Source organism: Mastigoproctus giganteus, chromosome 12 (genome assembly GCF_048544385.1).
Source record: "Mastigoproctus giganteus isolate SK-2022 chromosome 12, ASM4854438v1, whole genome shotgun sequence".
NCBI classification, from domain to species: domain Eukaryota; kingdom Metazoa; phylum Arthropoda; class Arachnida; order Uropygi; family Thelyphonidae; genus Mastigoproctus; species Mastigoproctus giganteus.
This window is the reverse complement of record NC_143586.1, coordinates 106,948,134-106,975,155: the sequence shown is the minus strand read 5'-3', so window position 1 is coordinate 106,975,155 and position 27,022 is coordinate 106,948,134. Positions and strand designations below refer to the sequence as shown.

At 38.5% G+C, this 27,022-nt stretch overlaps 1 protein-coding gene across 1 annotated transcript in view; it reads left to right on the top strand.

Moving 5' to 3' along the window:
* Positions 1-27,022, top strand: part of Cpsf6 (cleavage and polyadenylation specificity factor subunit 6) — an 821,382-nt gene that overhangs the window by 792,911 nt on the left and 1,449 nt on the right. The gene's annotated exons all lie outside the window — the stretch shown is intronic.

Sequence of the window (27,022 nt, the reverse complement as noted above, 5' to 3'; positions counted from 1 at the left end):
GTGGTTAGAGATACATTCTCACATCTCCAGTCCATAGGCACCTCCCATGAATCCAAGAATTCTCTCATAATTATGCTAAGGGTTTGCTCACCACCTTTGCCTCCCTTAATATAATTGGATAGATTCCATCCACCACATGTGCCTTTTTTATGTCCATCTTCAACAATTTCTCCTCCACTTTGCTTTCAGTTATCACAAAGTCATTTAACTGCTTGTCAGAGTTTGATAAACTTCTGGCATCCCTTTCCCTAAAGAATTCCTCATGTGTTAATGTAAATGCAAAATACCTATTCCATTTGTCAGCTACCTGAGCTGGATCAACAGTTGAACCATTGACATAAAGTGATCCAATGGGATTCAATCCCTTCTACTGTTAATATGAGCATAGAAGTCTTTGCTCTTTTTCTTTGCCAGAGACTTCTCATAATCAAAATTAGTCTGTAATCAAGTCTTTGTGACTTGATTATAGACTAATTTATATCTAACATAGGCTTCTGTGTTGCCCAATAATTTATATGCATCCCAAGCACTTTTCTTCTCTGCTACTTCTCTCAGTAGTTCATCTGACATCCATTTAAGTCTAATCCTTGAACAGTATTTCTTTGTTGGCATGAAAAGCCTAGTAGCTTCTTTGATTTTTTTTAGAATTTCATTTAGAAATTGGTGTTGGTAACATCATCAGTTAGTCCCACTGTATACAATTTAAAAACTGTCTGAGACCTGTACTCTTACGGTAAATCAGTACTTTCTTCGTCAAAGGAACATTAAGTATGCAACTCAAGAAGTAAGTACACTAGTAACAATACCTCTAGATAAGAATCGTAATGAGCAGCTGAGAAAACTGAGTGATCTGAAAGAAGTAACACATATAGATTTAGTACTGATACCATGGACATCAATGAAAAAGCAGACAAAGAAGATGATACAGTTCTTGAGATTTGTCCAGAATATGATATTGACTCAGAAAGGCCAGTTTTCCCAAACATGGAAAAGGCAAAAATAGACTGGCATAAAAAAACTAAATCACAGAAGTTAGCAGGCACCAATTAAAACCAAACAATGGATGCAGTTATTCATGGAATTGTTGTGGATTGTGTGCTTACTTAGATAACTTATACAATCTCCTAAGTGAATATAAGCCTGTTGCAGTATGCATACAAGAAACAAATCTGACAAATACAGTATCTATGACAATTAAACATTACACTATACATATGTATATATAAAAGATTGAAACTTCTCTAATTTAGCTCATGGAGGAGTATCACTCATATCCTCCTGCAAACATCTTTAGACACCTGCATTCCATCTCACCCTTGGTATAACAATAACATTAGTTTCGTTTTATCTATCACCAAATCATACATACGCCCTTGCCAATTTAGATGATATAGTAAGGCAAATACCTGCTCCCCTTTGTATTATGACTGGAATGGCCATCACCCCTTATGGGGTTCTCAACATATTGACTGCAGAGGGCAGATAATTGAAAAATTTTTAGATAAGCATAACCTAACTATTTTAAACATTGGTGATCATACATGCATTTACCATCTGGCTCAGGCTATGCAATCGATCTTTCATATGTTCTCCAATGATATTTCCTCTCATAGACTGGACTGTTATTGACAATCCTTGTGGAAGCAATTGCACAAGTTCTCATACCCAGAGTAACATTAGGACAACTTGGAAAGCTGACAAGGCTAAACATACTAAATACCAAAAAATAGCTCAATTAGATACTTCCGTCATTGAAACCCACACAGTTGATTCTGCAGTGAGCTAATTACACAAGAAATAATGAAAGCAGTCAAGTCTGCTATCCTGAAATCATCATCCAAAATCCGGCTTCATCCAAAAATGTGGTGGAATGAAGCATGCAACCATGCTAAAAAAGAAAGGAATGAATATGGAATCTGTTTCTTAAACATCCAACCACAGCCAACCTCCTACATTTTTAAGAGAGCCAGAACTAAAACTTATCATATAAGATGAGCAAGTAAAAAAGAAGCATGGGCACATTATGCTGCCACCATAAACAGATCTGCAGATACTGCTATAGTCTGGAAAAAAATTAAATGAATTAATAGTAAACACTTGCAGACAATTTCTCCGATTCTACTTGTGAAAGGGAAGGAAATTTCTGAACCTGTAGAAATTACCAGTGCCTTAAGCACTTCATTTGAAAAACTTTCAGCTGTTGCCACATATGAACCAGAATTTCAGTTATTAAAATTCCAGACAGGAAAATACAAACTGAATTTTAATACTGCCCTCCTACATTCATACAATCTACCACTGACCATGGTTAAACTGTGCAATGTGCTTGCATGAGTGAAGAACAGTGCTCCTGACCCAGATGGAATTTATTACACCATGATATATCATTTAAGTGAATAATCATTAATTACTCTCTTACAACTGTACAACAGAATTTCCATAGGAATATTTCCCTAATAGCTGGTGCCATTCTTTGTGTTGGCCTTAGCATTAGCAAGGGCACATGATGCAAGAAAGTAAGCTTATATAGCATCAGCCAAAAAAAAAACAAAAAAACACCCTTATTTCACAAATCCACTCGTTCCAAATATTTGTCAAGTTCTGCCTTGAATCTATTTAAGCTATCAACTTCTACAATGACAGATGGAAGTTTGTTCCAGCAATCAACCACCCGCTGGCTAAAGGCAAACTTCTGAACATCTATCCTACAACCGTCTTTCCTCAATTTGAATTTATGCCCTCTTAGGTGAATATTCTGAGCAAGAGGAAGAATCCCATCAGCATTGAGCATGCTCAAACCATTCAAGGCTTTATACACCTCAATCAGATCACCTCGCAGATGCCTAGTCTCCAGACACTGTAATTTGCAAAACTTAATCCTTTCTTCGTAAGAACAACCCTTTGTTCTGTCCAATAATCTTGTTGCCCATCTCTGTACTTGTTCCAACAGCTCTACATCCTTCTTAAAATGAGGCTTCCAGACCTGTATACAGTACTCAAGGTGTGGCTTGACCATTGCCTTATACAAGGGGGATAATCACCTCCTTATCCCTGCTAGAAAAATTCCTGTATGTCATTGACAAGACACCATGAGCTACTCTTGCAGACTGTCTGCGCTGTTCAGAAAACTTCATATCTGCCTGCACAATTACCCCCAGGTCCTTTTCACTCTCTACCACTGTCAGTGTAGTACCACACAGTTGATACGTTATTCTGGGGTTACTTCTTCCCATATGCAGTACTTCACATTTCTCAATGTTAAACTTCAGTTGCCACCTCTCAGCCCATCTGCTCAACTTTTCTAGATCTTGTTGCAGCAGCATACTGTCATTAGTGTCATTACCAACCCTGCCGACCTTCATATCGTCTGCAAACTTGGACGTTAAGCCTGATATATCATCATCATCAATATCATTGATGAATACAGAAAACAACAATGGACCCAACACTGAACCCTGCGGGACTCCACTAATAACATTAGTCCATGAAGAGCAGTGTCCATTTATTACCACTCTCTGTCTTCTCCCACTCAACCATCCCTTTATCCATAGCAGCAATTTGCTTCCAATGCCACAGTGCTCCAATTTGTGCAGCAGTCTTCCATGTGCAACAGTATCAAAAGCCTTTCTAAGATCCAAATATATGATATCAAAGTTATTCTTTGCATCCAGTTCCTTTGTGACTACATCACAGTATCCAATCAAATTAGTTAGACAAGACTTCCCCTTAACAAATCCATGCTGTGTCCGAGCTGTAACTGAAGTCTTGTCTAGATGATCCTGCAATGCTTCTTTAACCAGTGCCTTCATTAATTTCCCTGGAACAGAAGTTAAACTAACAGGTCTGTAATTAATTGTGTCTCCCTTTGATCCTCATTTGCGTATTGGAGTCACATTTGCATATCTCCAGTCCATGGGTACCTCCCTTGAGTCCAGGGAAGCTCTCATAATTATGGCTAAGGGTTTGCTCACTTCCTTTACCACCTCCTTTAATATAACTGGATAGATTCCATCCACCCCAGGTGCCTTATGTTTATCTTCAACAATTTCTCCTCCACTTTACTCTCAGTTATTACAAGATTATCTAGTTTACTGCCAGAGTAGAATACACCTCGGGCATTCCCCTCCCTGAATAACTCCTCACGTGTAGATGTAGATGCAGAATATTCATTTAGTTTGTTAGCTACCTGTGCAGGATCATCAACAGTTGAACCATCAATATCAAGTGGACCAATCTGATTCAACCCCTTCCTTCTAGAGTTTACATAAGTAAAGAACTCTTTGCTGTTTTTCTTTGCATCCTTTGCCAAAGATTTCTCATCATCTGCCTTCGCCTGCCTAACCTCCTCTGTAACTTGGTTACAGACCAGCTTATATCTATCATAGTCACATGTTAATTTTTGTGTCACATGTTAATTTTTATGTATTCCATGCATTTTTCTTCTCTGTCACATGTCTAATTAGTTCATCTGACATCCATTTAGGCCTAAATCATGAACAATATTTCTTTGTTGGTATGAGAATCCTAGTAGCTTCTAAGATTAATTCTTTGGATGCTTCCCATTTTGAATTTGCTGTTGGTAACATCATCAGTTGGTCCCATGGTATAAAATTTAAATACTGTCTCAAACCACCATAGTCATCTTTATGAAAGCAAAAACTCTTCCCTTTACCCTTGATGGTAGTTACCTCTTTGAGTAAATCCCACTTCACCACACTGTGATCACTGTCACCTAGTGGTTCCTTTATTTGCAGAAGATGCATGAAGAATCACTACTGATAATCAGATCAAGAGTATTATTCCCTCTAGCCTCCCGAACATGCTGCTGTAGAAAACAATCATCCAATAAATCCACAAAAGCCTTGCTAGTGTGCGAGTGACCAACCCAGAAATTCCAGTCAATCTCTGGGAAATTAAAATTCCCCATTATAAGACACTCTGATTTACTGGCTCACTCTATTTCTCTGCACAGTTGCTCATTATACTCATCAGATTCATTTGGCCTATAACACATACACACCTACTCTTATTTTTCCTTTCTCCGTGCTTATGTCACACAAAACAGACTCAACATTGCATTGTCCGCCAACATCAATTGGATGCACTTCCTTAGATTTTATGTGTTTCTTAACTAACAGCATAACCCCTCCTCCCATTCTGTCCTGTCTATCCTTTCTGTACACATTGTACTCCCCAAATTCAATGGCTCTGATATCCCAACAATATCTGCCTTTGATTTCTTGACTAGCACTTCAAGCTCATTGAATTTATTAACTATACTCCTACCATTGGTGTACATGCAAGTATACGTGCACCTGTTTCTACTCTTAGTTACCTTAACACAGCCCATTCCACTGTGACTCCCAGCAGTCCTGGAAATACACATTGTCTTGCTTTCCAGGCCACTGCTCAATTGCATTTCAATAGAAGTAGCAAGAATCACTTTAACCTCTGCCAGTGGCTACTGTTAATCTATTAGTCTGTGTATTCCCCCCAAGCTAGCAGTTTTCTGACCCACCTAACTCTGCCTTAATAGCATGAGGAAATATTCTTGCACCCTTTCTATTTAAGTGTATCCCATCCCTGTAGAAGCAGTCTCTCCTGTTAACAAGCACAATTAGGCTGAGAAAAATTCTACCCCTTTGAGCCTTGCACAATCTCTCCAGGGCCGAATTGGTCGACAAGGTTCTCATCATATACTCCCTCCTATCGTGTCTGGGCAGAATTGTAGACACATTCAAATTCAACTCTAACTCACATTTTTTTTTCAGCATTGACTTGTACTTGTTAAGTGATTCTGCCGGTCTCCTACTCTTAATATCATTAGTGCCAACGTGTACAACAATACCACCCTTTGTGCCCTTAAAAGATGATATCTGCTTTACAAAGTCATCAACCTTTGCCCCTGGCAGACATACCCTGATCCTGTTCCATCTATCCTTTTTGCACAATATGTTCCCAATTTCCCTGACAATAGAGTCACCTACAACAACTAGTTCCTTTGGGACCAGCGCATTCTGCCTTGGGGTTTGCCGCTGTGTTGCTTGATGTTCAAGTGCAAGCTCTGGCACGCCGCCTCCGTAGCCAGGTGGGCAGAAGCAGCAGTGCATAGCACACGCTTCTTGATTAGACAGGGGTTCGAGCCCGTGCCCACCAAATACGGAGGATGCGGAAAGGTTAGGTTTAATATCCCCGGACCACCGCATATCCCCGGAGCAATATGGCCTTAGTTGCTAATGTTCTAAAGAACAACAAACAATTAAAGTACAATATAAAGTGCGTAGCAAGCTCTGGCATTGATGTGGGCAGAGCTGAGAGCTTGATGGGCCCTCAATTTAAATCCTTCGAGGGCATCCACCCTGTCCTTCAAGCTTTCATATAAGCCCATAACAATGCTGAGTTGGCACCTGATTTCCTCGCACTCCTTACATTGCACACACACAAAGTCATTCCCCTTGGCAATATCATGTCCTGTTACTGATTGTTCCACAAATATCAAAGAAACAGTGCATTTCAATAGACTGTGATTCAGAGGACAATTCCCCCCCCCCCTCAGTTCTCCCCTGAGCCACAGCACTTCTATTAGTTTGAGCCTTTTGCTTTGCTGCTCTGGTCTAAATCATGATTTCTATTCAAGTTCAATAAAATTCCAATACAAAATATAACCCTAAATTTATATCGCAATTCAGTTATAACACTATATATATATGTATTTCGGTATCGAAATACATATATACTTTGTACACTATATACAAAGGGTACTAGGAAAGTTTTGCAATACAGCTTTGTTTATTTAATTTTTTCAAAGTAATTTCCTCTACATTCAATACACCTCTCCATCCTCCGAAACCAATCTTTAAACCAGTTCTGCCAAGTTTCACTAGGGAGTAAAGCACACTCGTTGTCCCAAGCCCATAGAAGGTCCTCATCACTGGAAAACCGCCTCCCTTTTAGCTTCATTTTCACATCCGGGAACAGTGCAAAGTCGCAGGGAGCAAGGTCTGGACTGTAGGCAGAGTGTTCGAGAAGTTTCAGTCCTGTCGTGGTCAAATATTCGGTGCAGGCTTTGGCGCGGTGAGCTTTAGCATTATCGTGATGGAGGTACCAGGTGTCCATTCTTGACTTTGGCCGCAGGTTCTTCATAGATCCAATGACTTTAGGCAGGCATTGTTCAGTATACCACTTAGCTGTGACTGTCTTCTGCGTGTCCAAAACGACACGTTCCACAATTCCACTCGATTCGAAAAATACAGCTATCATTTTCTTCTTTACAGATCGGGATTTTCTGACAATTACGGGTGTGTCGTCATCATCAAAGACCCAAACTTTGTTTTGAGCCTTGGTCGGCAGATCGTAATAGTACAGCCAAGTCTCGTCACCTGTCACGATGTTGTTCACATACCGAGATTGTCCCTTATCAAACTTTTTTAACATCTCCCGGCACCAAGTCACATGTCGTGTCATCTGCTCTTCAGTCAGTTGATGCGGCACCCAGAGAGAACAAAGTTTCTTCACGTGCAAATGATCTTGCAGAATCGAACGAATTGCTGGTGCATTTAGGCCCAAAGTATCCTCTATCTGTTAGGTCACTCGCCTGTTTTCGTCAAGCATTTTCCTCACAGCAGTAACGTTTTCCTCCGTAACTGACGTTCGTGGCCTTCCCGGCCTCTCAGAATCCTCCAGAGTGAAATTTCCCCTTTGGAATTCTCTATACCACCTGAATATCGTTGTACGATGTGGACAATCATCATCTAGTGCAAGAGTCATTTCTTCTAAGCACTGGTCTATGGTTAAACCACGCACGAAATTATACCGCAAAACTGTCCTTATCTCATTTCGTGACCACGATGCCATCGCAAGCACTTTACACTCTCACTACTAATGAATAACTGAGCCCATCGACTTGGCGCGGCGGTATGCACGTATGAACATGTCTCAACATGCAGCAACAAGCAGCTCCCTGTGATTCATTGTTGCGTCATATTGCAAAACTTTCCTAGTACCCTTTGTACATATATATATATTGTAACTCGGAGTTAACATTCGATACCGAATCTTTTTTATCCCCTGTCAACTTATATGTATTAATTTACGATGTTACGTTTGTAAAAACTGGGTTGCTATATTTATTTAGTTAAAGTACAATTCAATTGACAATGAAATTTAATAAGATTATACATTTTACTGATTGATTGATACTACTATTGATTGATACTGTTGCGCATGGAAGACTGCTGCACAAATTGGAGAAGTGTGGCATTCGAGGCAAATTGCTGCTATGGATAAAGGGATAGTTGAGTGGCAGAAGACAGAGAGTGGTAATCAATGGACACTGCTCAACGTGGACTAATGTTATTAGTGGAGTTCCTCAGGGTTCAGTGTTGGGTCCATTGTTGTTTTCTGTATTTATAAATGATATTGATGATGGTGTATCAGGCTTAATGTCCAAGTTTGCAGACGATACAAAGGTTGGCAGGGTTGTTAAGGACACTACTGATACTATGCTGCTGCAACAGGATCTGGAAAGGTTGAGCAGATGGGCTGAGAGGCGGCAAATGAAGTTTAACATTGACAAATGTAAAGTACTACATATGGGAAACAGTAACCCCAGATCAACGTATCAACTCTGTGGTACTACGCTGACAGTGGTAGAGAATGAAAAGGACCTGGGGGTAATTGTGCAGGCAGATATGAAGTTCTCTGAGCAGTGCAGACGAGCTGCAAGAGTAGCTCATGGTGTCTTGTCAATGATATACAGGAATTTTTCTAGCAGGGACAGGGATGTGATTATTCCCTTGTATAAGGCATTGGTCAGGCCACACCTTGAGTACTGTATACAGGTCTGGAGGCCTCATTTCAAGAAGGATGTAGAGCTGCTGGAACGAGTACAGAGAAGGGCAACAAGATTAGTGAATGGAACAAAGGGTTGCTCTTACGAAGAAAGGCTTAAGTTTTGCAAATTACAGAGCCTGGAGACTAGGCATCGCCGAGGTGATCTGATAGAGGTGTACAAGGCTTTGAATGGCTTGAGCATGCTCAATGCCGATGGGATTCTTCCTCTTGCTCAGAATAATCACCTGAGAGGGCATAAATTCAAATTGAAGAAGGACGGATGTCGGATAGATGTGCGGAAATTCGCCTTTAGCCAGCGGGCAGTTGGTTTGTGGAATAGACTTCCATCGCTTGTTGTTGAAGTTGATAGCCTAAACAAATTTAAGGCTCAGCTGGACAGGTATTTCGAACGAATTGAGGGGTGAAATGGGAGTAGTGGTTTTTTTTTTTTTTTTTTGGCTGATGCTGAATAAGCTTGCTTTCTTGCATCATATGCCTCTACTAATGCTAATGCTAATACTATACTTGCTATCTAGTTTTCCATTAAACCTTACACTCTCTAGTTTTCTGTTAGACCTTACACTATCTAGTTAGGTGCACATGTTGTATCGTATAACAATGGTGGCAAGTTACGAATGGTTAATCTACAGACATGAGGTATTATTTTCTTTCCAAATCGCACTATCTAAATTCAAAATAAACCACGGAGCTTGACTAGGTCTATAAGCTACTTATAGAAAAAATTTAATCTAACAATTAAGTCAATAAAGTGGCTAAGCATAATTAAAAACTTTGCGTTCGCGGGAGCTGCAAAACCTGTTCAACACGTGAATTTGATACCCTTACTGATACTAAGTAATAACCTACAAAATCTCTATCTAAATTCAAATTAAACTAAAGTATTATTACTAGGAATATAAAGCAACTCTAAAAAATAAATTAATATGCCAGTTTAAGTCAATAAAAAAGCAAAGCTTCTCTATTTGCTGGAGCTTGTAAAAACTTCGCCTGTTCCCGAAACCAGGGAAAGACTACACAAATCCAACAAATTTCCATCCTATTTCTCTAACCAGTTGTGTGGTGAAAACGGAACTGATATGGTTTTAGAGACTCAAAACATTCTGAGTCCAAGTCACTATGGTTTTCAGAAAAGTAGATCTATGCTTGATCTCATTATCAAAGCCGAAGAAAATATCTGGAATGCTTTCCTAATAAATGAGCACTCAGTCGTGATATATGTTGACATTGAAAATGTCTTTGATGCAACTTGGCGATATGAGATTCTTCGTGACCTACATAAATCTGGACTTTGAGGTCATCTCCCGAAATTTATTCAGACAGACCTGAAAGGATCTATTTCTAGGCAATAGATCCTTTCAGGTGTGATTCCATTCCTCATTGTATCTAGCATATGTACAAAAAGAGGGAGTTCCGCAGGGAACTCCCTCTTCTTGTACACTCTTTTCAATGCACAGTGTCAAGTGCCACACTCTTTGCCATTAGGATTTACTATAACCACATGTATACCTGGTTATAATCAATGCATACTTGTACAATGTATACTTGTTACAATGAAAAGCTTGCCATCTCATATCATTCTCAAAATATGCAACTAATTGAAAGAAAATTACAAGGCACCATTAACAAAATAGTCTCTTGGGCCAAAAACAATGGATTTCAACTTTCTAAACCAAAAATGCTGCCATACACTTCTGTCACAAACATACTTTACATCCTGCTCCAGACCTTCAGTTAGATTCTCATTGTATTACTTTCCAGCATAGTATTAAATTTCTTAGTTTAATACTTGATAAAAAATTAAACTTCCTAGAGCATATTTGTACATGTTAGCATTAGCAAAGGCACGTGATGCAAGAAAGCAAGCTTATATAGCATCAGCCAAAAAAAAAAAAAAAAAAAAACCCTTGTTTCACCCATCCACTCGCTCAAAATGTTTGTCAAGTTCTATTTAGCTTTCTAAGTTGTCTTAGAAAGCTAAATCTTCTCAGAGTAATTTCTTCTGTCATGGGGTGCAGATTATTACATGTTGCTGTATCTATACCGCTCACTAGTGGCACTACAATTGGCAGTGGGACTTTTCACACATCAATTTTAAGTCTCTACATGGAAGCCTACAAACTGCTACTACACCTTCAGTTACAAGTTCTGCTATTAAAATATGCAGCTGAAATCAGAAGCCTCCCACATCATCCCTTATGCAGTATCTGGAGAGACCTCTATCAAACTGAATCACTGCTCAATAAACCATCTATTATTAGGCTTCAAGTTCTAATCACGAGCTGGGGCATGAACTTCACTAGCACACTTCAGGATATTAGTATGGAAACCCAGCCAAGGCAAATGCCTCCAATACATATTGACATACATTTTCAACAATGGAGAAAGAATAATTTTCCAAAATTCAAAATTAGGCAAGTACATATGGCCCACTACACTGAGTTTAGAAGTTTCTATATATACAGATGGATCCAAGACTGGTAGTACAGTTGGCACAGCTGTAGTTAGGGCTTACAATACCGGGATACCAGTCATTTTTTTCCGGTATTCAAATACCAGTTTTTTGGTACCAATTTAAAAAATATATATATAGTTTATAATTTAATCACATAAAGGTTATAAAATCACCTTTATGTGATTATGATGTCCTTATCTCTACTAGCAAATGTTCGATAAATCATTGATAGGACACCATGCAACATTGCAACCTGTCCACAATTCTCGGACAACTTCGTGTCTGACCGTATCGTAACTCCCAAGTCCCATTCCTCCACTACTGACTTTAGTTCAACTCCACCAAGTGTATAAGTTATTTTGGGGTTGCTGTTCCCAGGTGTAAGCCCTTGTATTTTGCTGAATTAAAGCATAGCTGCCACTTTTCTGACCATCCCAGAAGTTTATCTAGGTCACTCTGAAGAAGCTCTGCTTAGCGGCGATCATTAACTACTCTACTGATCTTTACATCATCTGCAAGTTTAGACCTCACGCCCTCCATTCCTTCATAGATGTCATTTAAGATAATCAAAAACAAATCCCGTCGATGACGCAAGGAACTTTAATGTGCTTTTTTGGCTAAGTTAGTCAGTCACAGGCATAAATAGCAAGGTTTTCTCCACAGAAACTGGAGTTTTTAGTCCAGCAAAACAGGCAAATCGACCATAGAACACACACACACGCTATTTACAGACACAAAATACGGGTTAATGTATTCAATTACGGGCAACCCTAAAATAATAATTTAAAAAATAATAATAATAAAAAAAAAAATCAAAAACAGCAGTGGTCCCAATACTGATCCTTTGGGAACCCCACTTCTTACATTAACCCAACTCAGGAATAACCATTTATCACAACCCCCTGCATGGTGCTCTCAGGCCATTGTGCTATCCATCTAAGGATTTTCCCTATGATTCCAGCCTGCTCCAACTTATAAAGTAACCGCTCGTGTGGGACTGAGTCAAATGCTTTGCTGATATCTAAATAAACAATGTCGAAATTATTCTCTAAATCCAGCTCAAGAGTGACCTGTCAAAATGGCTAACCAGATTTGACTAAAAAAAAAATTGAATGGCAAATGCCTAAAAAACGGTACTCACCTTGTATAAATCTGCAATAAATTTATTTATAAATGGTGGCTGAATTTAGTTTGGAAGAAGCATTAAAAAGAATGGGGTAAAAATATTTTTAAACAAATTTTAAAATGAGCGCAAGGAAGTAGAAGTGCAGATCTCCAATCCTTGGTTGTCATTAAAGGTTGAAGGACGCGAATGAAAGAATGAAAATAAAAGAGAAGACCAGTGGTGCCAATAGTCGTTGCGAGAGACTTTCGTTAAATGAACCGTCATCAGTTGGCAAATGGAAGAGAAGTGAGCGCGTGTTGTATTTAAAGTTGGTCTATACTCTCATGATGCTCTTTTTGACACGTGGGAACTTTAGCTGCGAAAGGTTCCAAGCCGGTGAGAGGTTGAAGGGAAGTTTTGCGTTAATAATATTGAGATCGGAATGGTGTCAGTACCATTCGATGGTGAGGGCTTCATATTGAAGAATTCTGTAGCTCGATCTAAGTTTAATAATAGTGATGGCAGAGTCAATAAGGGGGGTGTGGTTGTGGTTTTGGGCATGGGTTGTTAACTCAGTGCAGGATTGGCCTGTCCTGAAACTGTTGAAGTGGTAGTATGCGCGGGTATTGGAAGTTGTGGAGGAACCGAATTTGGTGGTAGTGCTGCCGATGTAACAGGTGTCGCAGTTTGGTTGGCATTTTATGAGATATATTATATTATTGAGATCATTGATGGGATACTTGTAAGTTTCTTTATAAGAATTAAATAGGAAACCTAGTTTATTATAAGTAGAGAAAGTGAGGGAGATGTCGGTATTTTTGAATGTACGTCGGAATTGTGCTGCGAGTTCACTATGGTAAGGGAGAACTATGCGAGTATTTGTCTTGTTACTGTGTCTGATGGGGTTATTAATGTTGTTTTTAACGGTGGATATTGTGTGTGTGTTGAATGAGTTGAGGGGGATAGCTCCTGGCTATGAATTTATCAGTAAGATATTGAAGTTCATTGTGTAGATCGTTATGTGAAGAGCTGAATTTGATAGCATTGTATTCAGCTCTTCACATAACGATCTACACAATGAACTTCAATATCTTACTGATAAATTCATAGGCAGGAGCTATCCCCCTCAACTCATTCAACACACAATATCCACCGTTAAAAACAACATTAATAACCCCATCAGACACAGTAACAAGACAAATACTCGCATAGTTCTCCCTTACCATAGTGAACTCGCAGCACAATTCCGACGTACATTCAAAAATACCAACATCTCCCTCACTTTCTCTACTTATAATAAATTAGGTTCCCTATTTAATTCTTATAAAGAAACTTACAAGTATCCCATCAATGATCTCAATAATATAATATATCTCATAAAATGCCAACCAAACTGCGACACCTGTTACATCGGCAGCACTACCACCAAATTCGGTTCCTCCACAACTTCCAATACCCGCGCATACTACCACTTCAACAGTTTCAGGACAGGCCAATCCTGCACTGAGTTAACAACCCATGCCCAAAACCACAACCACACCCCCGCTTATTGACTCTGCCATCACTATTATTAAACTTAGATCGAGCTACAGAATTCTTCAATATGAAGCCCTCACCATCGAATGGTACCGACACCATTCCGATCTCAATATTATTAACGCAAAACTTCCCTTCAACCTCTCACCGGCTTGGAACCTTTCGCAGCTAAAGTTCCCACGTGTCAAAAAGAGCATCACGAGAGTATAGACCAACTTTAAATACAACACGCGCTCACTTCTCTTCCATTTGCCAACTGATGACGGTTCATTTAACGAAAGTCTCTCGCAACGACTATTGGCACCACCGGTCTTCTCTTTTATTTCATTCTTTCATTCGCGTCCTTCAACCTTTAATGACAACCAAGGATTGGAGATCTGCACTTCTACTTCCTTGCGCTCATTTTCAAATTTGTTTAAAAATATTTTTACCCCATTCTTTTTAATGCTTCTTCCAAACTAAATTCGGCCACCATTTATCAATAAATTTATTGCAGATTTATACAAGGTGAGTACCGTTTTTTAGGCATTTGCCATTCAATTTTTTTAGTCAGTTTGTTACGGTATTATAAGACTACTATAATTTCACTATCAGCTAACCAGATTTGTTAAACATTATTTTCCCTTTACAAAACCATGCTGTGTATCCTACAGAATTCCATTTCCATCTAAATGATCCTGATTTCCACCCTTGATCATTGCCTCCATGATAATTTCCCTATTACTGAAGTTAGACTGGCTGGTCGGTAATTTCCCGTTACACTCCTAGAACCGCCTTTATGTTCCAATCCAACGGAATCTCTCCTGAGTCCAGTGATGCTCTCATAACTAGCCTTAATGGTTCAATGCACTCACTTACCGCCTCCTTTAAGATTATAGGGTATATGCCATCAACCACAAGAGCCTTACTCTTGTGGTTACTCTTGTGCAAAAGTTCTCATTATATCAACATGTGAAATTTCAACATCATTAATTACATTTTTTTAACTTCACTGCCATAATTTCTCATTGACGTGAAGGGTTTTTCTTCTATAAATATCGATGCAAAGTAACCGTCGAGTTCATCTGCAACATCAGTTGGGGTATCTAATACTGTCTCGTGCAATTACATATGCATTCGATCTGATTTGTCCTTCTCTTCTTTGCATTTATATACGTGAAGTTCCTTAACTGCACCCTTTATTCCTTATCCCCGCTCTTTGCTCTCTCCCAATACACAGTAAAGACTCAGTAAAGATACTATATTGAAAATTATACTTTGCTGAATAAAACATCTTTCTCCTTCAGAAAATGATGGACATAATTCAACTTTGGAAGACCAACATGGAACAGAACATCAGTGTTCCGCAAATTCTTTCCAAAATAAGAAATTGCCTGACTCCAATGAGATTTTAGAAGATGAACTTGAGTCAGAAATTAATTAAATACTTTTAACTATTTTTGCTAAAAAAGTTCAAAGCCTAGAAAATATGGACTGAGATCGTTATCTCAGTTATCTACAGTTATCTCAGTACAATAGTACAGAATACAATCCGAAAGGGCGTTTTCTGCCGTTAATCAAATATATAGCAAAATTAGATCCATTTCAAACTATCATACTATTGATTGCTTATGTTACTTAAGAGCTCACTTAATTTGGACAGGTAGTGTGGATGCTTAAACATAACTAAACTTTGCAGTAACAATTTGTATTTTTTGTTTTTAGAATAACTGTATTTTTAATGATTTTTTTCAGAATATTTATTATTGCAATAAATGTTTATTTAAAACTTGAATTCAAGTTATTACAGTACTTGTTTTTTCCTTACTTTATTAACTGTCATCAAAATGTATTGAGAAAAACGTTTGTTTTTGGAATACCGAAATCCAGTATTAAGATTTTGACCAGTATTGCAATCCCTAGCTATAGTACTTCCAAATGCTATCATCTCCAAACAGCTCCCCTCAGAATGCAGTATTATACCTTAGAGTTATATGGTATTCTACTAGCCCTAGGGAATATAAAAGAAGCCTCATATATATAGACTCGTTATGTGCTGTTAATTAGCATTAGCATTAGTAGAGGCATATGATGGAAGAAAGCAAGCTTATGCAGCATCAGCCAAAAAAAAACTTCCACTTCATCCCTCCGTTCATTCGAAATACCTGTCCAGCTGAGCCTTAAATTTATTTAGGCTATCAACTTCCACAACAAGGGATGGAAGTCTGTTCCACCAACCAACTACCCGCTGGCTAAAGGCAAATTTCCGCAAATCTATCCTACATCTGTCTTTCCTCAATTTGAATTTATGCCCTCTCAGATGATTATTCTGAGCAAGAGGAAAAATCCCATCAGCATTGAGCATGCTCAAACCATTTGAGGCTTTATACACCTCTATCAGATCACCTCGCCAGTGCCTAGTCTCCAGACACTGTAATTTGAAAAACTTAAGCCTTTCTTCCTAAGAGTAACCCTTTTTTCCATTCACTAATCTTGTTGCCCTTCTCTGTACTCGTTACAGCAGCTCTACATCCTTCTTGAAATGAGGCCTCCAGACCTGTATACAGTACTCAAGGTGTGGCTTGACCATTGCCTTATACAAGGGAATAATCACCTCCTTATCCCTGCTGGAAAAATTCCTGTATATCATTGACAAGACACCATGAGCTACTCTTGCAGCCCGTCTGCACTGCTCAGAGAACTTCATATCTGTCTGCACAATTATCCCCAGTTCCTTTTCATTCTCTACCACTGTCAGTGTAGTACCACAGAGTTGATACGTTGCTCTGGGGTTGCTCTTTCCCATATGTAGTACTTTACATTTGTCAATGTTAAACTTTATTTGCCACCTCTCAGCCCATCTGCTCAGCCTTTCCAGATCCTGTTGCAGCAGCATAGCATCAGTAGTGTCCTTAACAACCCTGTCAACCATTGTATCGTCTGCAAACTTGGACATTAAGCTTCATATACCATCATCAATATTATTTATAAATGCAGAAAACAGTAATGGATCCAACACTGAACCCTGAGGGACTCCACTAATAACATTAGTCCACGATGAGCAGTTTCCATTGATTACCACTCTCTGTCTTCTCCCCCTCAACCACCCCTTTATCCGTAGCAGCAATTTGCCTCAAATGCCACACTGCTCCAGTTTTTGCAGCAGTCTTCCATGTGCGACAGTATCAAAAGCCTTTCTAAGATCCAAGTATATAATATCAAAGTTATTCCCTGCATCCAGTTCTTTTGTGACTGCATCATAGTATCCAATCAAATTGGTCAGGCAAGACTTCCCCTTAACAAAACCATGCTGTGTCCAAGCTATAACTGAAGTCTTGTCTCGATGATCCTGCAGTGCTTCTTTAACCAGTGCCTCCATTAATTTTCCTGGAACAGAAGTTAAACTCACAGTTCTATAATTACTTGTGTCAGCCTTTGATCCTCCTGTGTGAATTGGGGTCACATTTGCACATCTCCAGTCTGTGGGTACCTCCCCTGAGTCCAAGGAAGCTCTCATAATTATGGCTAAGGGTTTGCTTACTTCCTTTGCTGCATCCTTTAATATAACTGGATAGATCCCATCCACCCCAGGTGCCTTTCTTGTGTTTATCTTCAACAATTTCTCCTCCACTTTACTCTCAGTTATTACAAGATTATCTAGCTTACTGCCAGAGTTGAATACACCTCTGGCATTCCCCTCGCTGAATAACTCCTCATGTGTGAATATCAATGCAAAATATTCATTTAGTTTGTTAGCTACCTGAGCAGGATCATCAACAGTTGAACCGTCGATATCAAGTGGACCAATCTGATTCCCCTTCCTTCTAGAATTTACATAATGCTCTATAGTGTAAATCTTCCCCTAGTCATCCTCTGCTACAGAAAATTTGGACCCAGTTATTAGAACTTCATGGACAGCTCATAATATTTTGTTGGAATCCCAGGAAACGAGCAGGCTACCAATGTAAAGTAATCTAATTAGTAGTGGCATATTATGCAAGAAAGCAAGCTTATACAGCATCAACCAAAAAAAAAAAAAAAAACACTTCCCATTTCATCTATCCATTCCCTACAGAAATTTGTCCAGTTCTTCCTTGAATTTATTTGAGCTATCAACTTCCACAACAACAAATGGTGGAAGTTTGTTCCAGCAATAAACCACCTGCTGGCTAAAGGCAAATTTCTGCACATCTATTCTGCAACTGTCTTTCCTCAATTTGAATTTGCGTCCCCCTCAAGTGTGTAATTGAAGCAAGAGAAAGAATCTCATCAGCATTGCACTTGCTCAAACCATTCAAAGCCTTTAATCAGATCACCTTGGAGGCACCTAGTCTCCAGATGCTGCAATTACAGAACTAAAGCCTTTCTGGGTAAAAGCACTAATCTTCTCTGCACTCATTCCAGCAGCTCTAGCCCGTCCTAAGATTAGGCCTCTAAATCTGTATGCAGTACTCAAGGTGTTACCTGACCATTGCCTTATGCAGAGACATAGTTGTCTACTTATCCTTGCTAGCAAACTTCCTGTATATCATTGACAAAACCCCATGAGCTGGCCTTGCAGCCTGTCTCAGAGAACTTCATATCTGACTGTATAATTACCCCAGATATTTATCATTCTCCACTACACTGAGTGTAGTATCACACAGTTGGTATGTTACTCTAGGATTACTGCTACCTGTATGCAGTACTTTGTATTTGCCAGTATTAAACTTCACTTGCACCCATCTGCCCAACTTTTATATAACCTGTTGCAGTAATGTACTGTCATTACTGTCATTTACAGCCTGCGAAATTTAGCATCATCTGCAAACTTGGACATTAAGTCTGATATACCTTCATCAATATTGTGGATAAATATAGAAAAAAAAAAATGGGCATAACACCAAACCCTGGAGGATTCCACTAATAATATTAATCTACAAAGAGCAATGTTCTTTGATTAACATTCTCTGTCTTCTCCCACTCAACCATCCCTTTATGCATTGCAGCAACTTCCCTTAATACCATACTGCTCCAAATTGTACGGAAATCTTCCATGTGCAACAGTATCAAAAGCATTCCTGAAATCCAAGTATATGATGTCAAAATTATTTTTTGCATTCAGTTCCTTTGTGACCACATTGTAGTATCCAATCAAATTCGTCAGACAAGATTTCCCCTTAACAAACCCATACTGTGTCTGAACTAGAACTGCAGTTTTGTCTAGATGATCCTGCAGTGCTTCTTTAACCAGTCACTTCATTATTTTCCTCAGAAGAGCAGTAAAATGCACAGGTGTGTAATTATTCATACCACCTTTGATTCCCCCTTTGTGAATTGGAGATACATTTGCACATTTCCAGTCCTTGGGGGGACCTCCCCTGAATCCAAGGATATAATATTACTGGATAGATCCCATCCACCCCAGGTGTCTTTCCTATGTTTAAATTCAGCGATTTCTTCTCCACTTTGCTCTCAGTTATTACAAAATTAGTTAGCTCCCTGTTAGAATTTGATAATCTTCTGGCCTCCACTTCCCTTTATACCCCCTCAGGTTTGTAATCTGAGTAAGAGGAAGAATCTGATCACTATTGAGCCTGCCCATACCATTCAAGACCTTATACACCTCACAGGTGCCTAGTCTCCAGATGCTGCAATTTGCAGAACTTAAGCCTTTCTTCATAAGTGCACCCCTTTGTTCCCCTCACCAGTCTTGTTGCTCTTCTCTGTACTCATTGTAGCTCTGGCAGCCTGTCTGACTGCCCAATTACCCCCAGTTCTTTTTTTTCTCCACTACCCTGAGTGTAGTACCACACAGTAAGTATGTTACTCTAGTGTTACCATTACTCATATACAGTACTTTGATGTTTTGACCAATACCTCAAATTCATCAAATTTATTTACCAACCTCCTAGCATTGGTGTACACGCAAGTATACATGCACCTGTTCCTATTCTTAGCTACCTTAACACAACCCACGTGTTTTCTTGTACCACAATGACTCCCAGCAGTCTCTGAAATCCCCTGCATCTTGTTTTCCAGGCTGCTGCTCATTATTATGCACTATTAAGAGATGGTGCGTGTGAAAATAAAGGAAACCTGAAAACCATAAAATGAAAATGTGGACACTTGAAATAGTGGCTTTTAGTTACAATTTGTGCAGCCAGAAATATTGCCCATTTAATTATTTTGAAAATTTCGTGTATTTTGAATTTTAGTGATTTATTTTTGCCATGTACCACCTAACAAGTACCACATTAGTTGATGTGATGTGATGAGAAATTTATGTTTATTTTACATAAATTTATTGAATTCATGTTTTATAAAATAAAAATTACTATTTTTCACTAGGGGGGGATTACCTCAGTCACCCCCCTGGATTCAACACTGCTGGCCAAAACCCTGATAAATTTCCTTTTGAACTCTGGACAACAAATGCTAGAAGTGTTTACAACTTCATTGTAACTGTTTTATTGCAGGCAATTTTCTGGATATGCACACTAACCAATGGGCCATGGCCAAGCATATTAAATTTCCTTTTATATTCTGGTTAATAGTAGTAGTAGTAGTGGCAAATGATGCAAGAAAGCAAGCTTATACATGGGTTGTGTTAGGGTAACTAAGAGTAAGAATAGGTGCATGTATACTTGCATGTACACCAATGCTAGGAGTATAGTAAATGAATTTTATGAATTTGAGGTGCTGGTGAAGACATCAAAGGTGGATATTGTTGAGATATCGGAGACGTGGTGTCACACAGAGATAAGGAATGCAGAATTAGAATTTAGGGAGTACAATGTGTACAGAAAGGATAAACAGGATAGGAAGGGAGGAGGGGTTATGCTGTTATTTAGAAACACATAAAATCTAAGGAAGTGCATCCGGTTGACATGGGTGGACAGTGCAGTGTTGAGTCAGTTTGGTGTGACTTAAGCACTGGAAAAGCAAAGTTGAGAGTAGGAGTGTGTTATAGGCCTAATGAATGATGAGTACAACAAACAATTCTACAGAGAAATAGAGTGGGCCAGTAAATCAGATTGTTTTATAATGGGGGATTTTAACTTCCCAGATATAAATTGAACTTGTTAGTTGGTCACTCACACACTAGCAGACTTTTGTGGATTTATTGGATGATTGTTTTCTACAGCAGCATGTTTGAGAGGCAACCAGAGGGAGGGATACTCTTAATCTGATTATCAGCAGCAGTGCCGTGCTTAGGTACAGGCGGTCAGGGTGGCCGCCCGCAGCCCAAAAATGTAGGGGGGCCCAAAATCCGATGATATTTTAATTTTTCTAAATATAAAAAAAATTGTTGTTTCTTTAGTGTTTAGTACAAAAGAAAGTGATAGCAAAATTGAAACAGCAACAAAAACAGATCAAGAGAATGTAAGGTTTTAATTGCATTATTAATATTTATTAAATATTAATTATTTCTGAGTATTACAGTATAGCTATAAAAATAAATAACTACTAAAACGTGTTATTCATTTGACCAGATGCATGCTCTCTTTACTTTTTAACCACTATTCCAGAGAATGTGCTTAAGTAGCCACTTCGTCAAGTATATTCCAGTCGCAAACAGACAGTAAAGCAGATTACTGTATAAATTTTTCTCATACAAATCAAATCAGTTTGAGTGTTTACCTGTAATGTAAGTCACAGATTACAGTTATATTAAATAAAGTTTATATTATTATTTAATTTCAAAATTTTTTGTTTTTATCAGAAAATAAGGAATAATAGATTGTGGGCTTATAGTTTGTTTGTTTGTAGTAGGGTTTTAGGAGCATCGGCGACTAAGGCCATATTGTTCCGTGTATATTGTCTATTTATTGTGTGTTCTGTGATCGGTTTGCTGGATGAAAAACCCAACTTTTCATGAGAAAAAGCCATGCTACCCTTGCCTGAGACTGACTAATTCAGTGACATTGTGAAAAAATGCTCATAAGAATTCTTCTCATCATCGACTGAGCTCAAACCCAGCTCTTTTCTGCCCAGTGTGGGGAGGATGGTGCTCCTACCAACTGTGCTACTCATGAGGGTGTAGGCTATAGTAAATAATAATGAACAAACAAAAAAGAACTGTCCAGTGTAAAAAAAAGAAAATTAAAGAAAGCTCACAAAGAAAATGCTAAAAAACTTTCTTTCTATCAATAAATTTTTATCACAAGTGAATAACAGTGGTGTACCTGTGCTTACAACAAGCCATGATGGAAAGGAAAACAATCTAGTGATGTAATGACGAACAAAAATAGGGTATCTGTTCTGGAAGCACAAGAATGTGCCACAGAAGTTAACTTCAGTTTTTTGCACATCCAGCACACCCTGAGCTGGATATTATCATTCTTCTCTTTCTTGTTGATTCCTTTCTACTTCTCTCTCTCTCTCTCAGGGTAACTCAGGAATTTTATTTTTTTTCTCTGGTGCAACATAAGCCTCAGGCTTCCTTGCACCATATGGCTAATAATAATAATAATAATAATAATTGAATCAGTGGTTGCAAAGTCGAAGATCAAAAATGAAGATATAATTTACAATTTAAATTATCCAAGTGACTGACCAGAGATAATAAAAGATTCTACGATTCAAATATTATACTCAATTTCTGCTTCTTCTCCAAGATTTTAAAAAAGCACGTAAAAATTACTGAAATCTCTACCAGAAACAACATGGGAAAGAAAGATAAAAGCTATTGAAGCACTACGATATCCCTTAACTGATATTATATTTGCATTAAATTAAATCAAAGAACAGGCCAAAGGATAAGTTGCAGAATTGAAATGAATCCTCGGCTTTTCATTCTATTGTAAAATCAGAAAACTTCATGAATTTATTTGAAACTGCAACACCTTGAAGCAATTCTCACTAATGAAGATGGAAGCAGGGACATCAGTGGCAACGATTTAACGTCAAGAAATCCAATCTTTGCAACATGTTTTAAAAGGAAAAAGATTATTGACATTTATTCAAAAAAAACTTAGTTGAATTAAACCCCAACATCATTTTTTTTTGGACATTATTAACATTGCCAATTATGCTTGCATTTGGAGAGGGCAGGTTTTCAAGGCTCAAAACGATTAAAACATATTCACAGGCAGCAACTGGCCAAGAAAGAATTAATGGATTGGCTATTATGTCATTAGAACAAGTTGATGTACTAAAAGATATAAAAATATCACAAGCTATACACAAATTTATATAAATAATTTACTAGTTGTTAAGTATTAAATAAATAATTATGATTATTTTTCAATTTTACAAATTTAGCTTTTAATTTTTGGGGGAGGCCCCGAGATGAATATTTTGCCCGGGCCGACAGAAGTCTGGGTACAGCACTGATTGGCAGTGATCACAGTGTACTAATGTGGAATTTATTCAAAAATGTAACTACCATCGGAGGTAAAGGGAAGGGTTTCCTTTCGTAAAGGTGACTACGGTGGTCTCAGACAGTTTTTTTTAAATTCTATACAGTGGGACCAACTGATGATGTTACCAAGAGCAAATTCTAAATGGGAAGCATTCATGGAATTAATATTGTAAGCTACTAGGCTCTTCATACCAACTAAGAAATATTGTTCAACTTTTAGGCCTAAATGGATGTCAGGTGAACTAATGAGACTTGTGGCAGAGAAGAAAAATGCATGGGATGCATAAAAATTATCAGGAGATACAGATGCCTATGGTAGATGTAAGATAGTCTGTAATCAAGTAACAAAGTAGGATAGGTAAGCAATGGCAGATTACGAGAAATGTTTGGCAAAGGATACAAAGAAAAACAGCAAAGAGTTCTTTACTTATGTAAACTCTAGAAGGGGATGAACCAGATTAGTCCACTTAACATATATGGTTTGACTATTGATGATCCTGCTCAAGTAGCTGATAAACTGAGTGAGCATTTTGCATCTACATTCGCACATGAGGAGTTATTCAAGGAGGGGAATACCAGAAGTTTATCAAACTCTAAAAGGGAGCTAAGTGATTATTTTGTAATAACTGAGAGCAAAGTGGAGGAGAAATTGTTGAAGTTAAACATAAAAAAGACACCTGGGGCAGATGGAATCTATCCAATTATACTGAAGAAGGCAGCAAAGGAAGTAAGCAAACCCTTGACCATAATTATGGGAGCATCCTTACAGTTAGGGGAGATCCTCATTGACTGGAGATGTGCAAAGGGGTGACACACATAATTATAGACTTGTTAGTTTAACTTCTGTTCCGAGTAAAATAGTGGAGTCACTGATTAAAGAGGTGACATAGAATCACCTAGAGAAGACTGCAGTAATAGTTCAGACACAGCATGGGTTTGTTAAGGAGAAGTCTTGTCTGACCAATTTGATATGATACTACAATGTTGATCACAAAGGAACTGGATGCAAAAAATAATTTTGATATCATGTACAGTACTTGGATTTCAGGAAAGCTTTTGATATTGTTGCACATGGAAGACTGCTGTACAAATTGGAGTGTTATGACATTAAGAGAAAGTTGCTGCAATGGATGAAGGGATGGTTGAGTGGGAGATGGCAGAGAGTGATAATAAATGGACACTTCTGTATGTGGACTCATCATCATCATCAGCCATTTTCAATCCACTGCAGGATGAAGGCCTCTCCAGCAACTTTCCAGTTCCTTCTGTTTTGAGCACTGGCCATCCATTTACTCCACTTATGTAATTAGTCCACTTATGTGGACTAATTACACTAATTACAGGGTTGTTAATGACACTAAAGACATACTACTGCAACAGGATCTAGAAAAGTTAGCAGATGTTCTAAGAAGTGGCAACTGAAGTTTAACATTGACAAATGCAAAATACTAGATATGGGTAGGAGTAACCCAAGAGAAATGTACCAACTGTGTGGTATTACACTCAGGGAAGTGGAGAATGAAAAAGACCTGGGGATAATTGTGTAGTCAGATATGAAGTTCTCTGAGCAGTGCAGATGGGCTGCCAGAGCAGGTCATGGAGTTTTGTCAATGATATTTAGGAATTTTGCTAGCAGAGACAAGGAGGTGATTATCACTTTGTATAAGGCAGTGGTCAGGCCATACCTTGAGTACTGCATACTGGTCTGGAGGCCTCATTTTAGGATGGATGTAGAGTTGCTAGAATGAGTACAGAGAAGGGCAGCAAGTTTGTTTAGAGGAATAAAGGAGTGCACTTACTAAGAAAGGCTTAAATTCTGAAAGTTGCAGCATCTGGAGACCAGGCACCTGTGAGGTGATCTGATTTGAGGTGTTTAAGGCCTCGAATGGTTTGAGCAGGCATAATGCTGACAGGATACTTCTGCATGCTCAGATTAAGAACCTGAGGGGGAATAGATTGAAACTGAGGATAAGACAGTTGTAGAATATATGTGCAGAATTTGCCTTTAGCCAGCAGGTATTTGATTGCTGGAACAGATTTCAATCTGTTGTTGTGGAAGTTGATAGCTTAAATAAATTTAAGGCTGAACTAGTCAAACATTTAGAGTGACCGGATGGATGAAATGGGAAGGGTTTTTTTTTTTTTTTTTTTTTTTTTCTGGCTGATGCTGTATAAGTTTGCTTTTTTGCATCATATGCCTCATCTAATGCTAATGCTAGATCCCATGCACCCCAGATACCTCTTTTCAGATACCTCTTTTATGTTTAATTTCAACAATCTCTGTTGCACTTTTTTTTTTTGGTTATCACTAAGTCATTTAGCTCCCCATTGGAGCTTGATAAACTTCCGGCATTCCCTCCCCTAAAGAATTCGTCATGTGTGAATGTAGATTAAAAATACTTATTCAATTTGTCAGCAACCTGAGCAGAATCACCAACAGTTAACCCATTGACATCAAGTGAACCAATTTGATTCAATCCCTTCCCTCTACTGTTAATATAAGCATAGAAGTTTTGCTGCTTGCCTAATATCCTTTGTGACTTGATTATAGCCCGATTTATATCTTCCAAATCACCTGATAATTTATATGCATCCCATGCACTTTGCCACTTGTCTCAATAGTTCATCTGACATCCATTTATGTCTAAGTCTAAGCCTTGAACACTATTTCTTCATTGGTATTAAAAGCCTAGTAGCTTAATGCGAAAATTTATTTTTATTTTGTTACACAGAGCATTAATAAAACTACAATAAATAAATTAGCTTTCGGCTGGGTGGCAGCCTTCATCGGATTAAAATACTTGAATGGCAGTTGGAATAGAGATGCACTGCCAGGATGTTGCGTGAGGCACGTGGTTAATTGTTTGTTGACCACGACCTGTCCACAACCACGACATCGCGGTGTGGGTCCCACCATTACCTGAGGCGTACCTGGTTGGAATCGCTAAATATAAAATGCTCGGACACCGCTTTGAACAGGAACAGTGGTTGTCAAGTTAACCCCATCACGGAGTCAGTAATTCTATCCATAGACAAACGCTGGCCACGTCACCACCATACGTCACAGCCACAAACATCAACAAACAATTAACCACGTGCCTCACGCAACATCCTGGCAGTGCATCTCTATTCCAACTGCCATTCAAGTATTTTAATCCGATGAAGGCTGCCACCCAGCCGAAAGCTAATTTATTTATTGTAGTTTTATTAATGCTCTGTGTAACAAAATAAAAATAAATTTTCGCATTATGAATCCAGAGCACGTAGGCCTGTTTTATTAAGCCTAGTAGCTTCTAAGCTTACTTCCCTGAATGCTTCCCATTTAGATTTTGCTGTTGGTCCCACTGCATAGAATTTAATTCCAATTATTACACTGTGATCACTGCCACCCAGTGGTTTCTTTTACCTTACAGTCACTTAATGCATGTAGAATCACTGCTGATAACCAGATCTAACATGCTACTATAGAAAACAGTCATCTGAAAAATCTATAAAAGCCTTGCTAGTGTGTATGACCAACCCATAAATTCCAGTCAACACCTGGAAAGTTAATAACCCCATTATGAGACATTTTGATTTAGTGGCTCACTCCATTTCTCTGTAGCTGTTTGGTATACTCACCACAGTCATTAGGCCTATAACACATCCCCTACTCTCAGTTTTGTTTTCCCAGTTCTTATATCACACCAAACTGACTCAACTGGTCACCCAAGTCAACTGAATGTACTGCCTTAGGTTTAATATGTTTCTT